Below are 2,043 nucleotides of genomic sequence, written 5' to 3'. Positions count from 1 at the left end.
CTGTGTCTTAGTCAGGGTTTCTATTCCTGCACAAACACCATGACCAAGAAGCAAGTTGGGGAGGAAAGGGTTTATTCGCCTTACACTTCCATGCTGCTGTTCATCACCAAAGGAAGTCAGGACTGGAACTCAAACAGGTTAGAAAGCAGGAGCTGATGCAGAAGCCATGGAGGGATGTTCTTTACTGGCTTGCCTCTCCTGTGATAACTCCAGCTGTGCCAAGTTGACATAAAACTAGCCAGTACACCCTGTATTTCTTTAAGTGAGTTATTAAAGTCCTTCTTGCTGTCCTCTACCATCATTAGGAGATATGTTTTTAAATTCGAGTCTAGCTTTTCATGTGTGTTGATGTGCCCAGGATAGGCTGAGATGGGAGTGCTGGGTTCTAATGATGGTGAGTGGTCTTGGTTTCTGTTAGTAAGATTCTTATGTTTGACTTTTGCCATCTGGTAATCTCTAGAGTTAGTTGTTATAGTTGTCTGTGGTTAGAGCTTGTTCCTCTCATGATTCTGATAGCCTTTATCAGCAGATCTGGGAGACTAGCTCTCTCCTGAGTTTCAGTGGTTAGAGCAATGTCTACAGGCAAGCTCTCCTCTTGCAGGGAAGGTGCACAGATATCTGCACTTCGACCTGCCTCCTGGCAGTAGATGAAGGCCTGAAACAGGACCTGTCCCAGAAGCTGTTAGCTTCTGTAGCTCACACTCTCTCCTGCACAGACTAGTCTCAGAGCGATCTGGGAACCAAGATGGCTCCCCCAGGTGCTCCAGCAAAGCCCTCCTGGGTGGGGCAGACACAGCTCCTCTGGCAGGGAATGTGCCTGGATGTCTGGAACCTGAAATGGTGTCTGCCTCAGAAGCTCTGTGGCTTCCAACTGTCCCAGAAGCTATTAGCTCCTGTAGTCCTCACTCTCACCTACACAGACTAGTCTTGGCGGGATCCTGGAACCTATTACACACTTAAAAAAAAATGAAAAAAAAACTTTTTTTTTTCTTTCTTTTTTTTTTTTTCACTATTTCTGCCTTCTAATTCTTGAGCCTTGAGCCTTACTGTAGGTAGGTATTTTAGATATGTCAGCTATGGGTTGCCACCATGACATCATTTTGACCTGTAGTAGATTTCAGTACTGAGGATAAGCATTATGCTCTCAGACACTCTTCTAATAGTTTTTGAAAATACACATACATGCATATGTCAAACTTAAATAGGGTTACATATTTGGCTTTTTCACAAACACAATTTCTGTAGATCTTCATAGTTGTGATTTATATAGTTCATATCAATTTACAGGTAAATTGCTTAAATTTCAGAATGATCTTAAAATTTACATTATTTTCTTCCCCCTTCTTCGAAGAATTGAAACATCCACACTTTGTCTAGAGCCTAACAAATACAGAGGCAGATGCTTATAGCCAACCACTGGACTAAACATAGGGTCCCCAATGGAGTAGTCAGAGAAAAGACTGAAGTAACTGAAGGTGTTTGAAATTCTATAAGAAGAACAACAATATCAACCAACCAGACACCCCAGAGCTCCTGGGGACTAAACCAACCTACCAACGAGTACATATGGAGGAACCATGGCTCCAGACACATATGTAGCAGAGGATATATAGCAAGGATAGCCTTGTTGGGCATCCCTGGGCGGGGAGGCCCTCAGTCCTGTGAAAGTTCCATTCACCAGTGCAAGGGAATGCCAGAGCAGCGAGGCAATAGTAGGTGGATAGGTGGGAGAACGTCCTCATAGAAGCAGGGGGAGGGAGAATGGGATAGGGTTTTTCTGGAAGGGACAGATGACATTTGAAATGTAAATAAATAAAATAGCCAGTAAAAATTACATTATTAAACACCAATAACATTAATTTTTTTTTGTTTGTTGTTTTTTTTATTACGTATTTTCCTCAATTACATTTCCAATGCTATCCCAAAAGTCCCCCATCCCCCCCCCTACTTCCCTACCCACCCATTCCCATTCTTTTGGCCCTGGCATTCCCCTGTATTGGGGCATATAAAGTTTGCAAGTCCAATGGGCCTCTCTTTGCAGTG

Source organism: Mus caroli, chromosome 3 (assembly GCF_900094665.2).
Source record: "Mus caroli chromosome 3, CAROLI_EIJ_v1.1, whole genome shotgun sequence".
In the NCBI taxonomy this organism is placed as follows: Eukaryota; Metazoa; Chordata; class Mammalia; order Rodentia; family Muridae; genus Mus; species Mus caroli.
Note: the sequence above shows the minus strand (reverse complement) of the source record.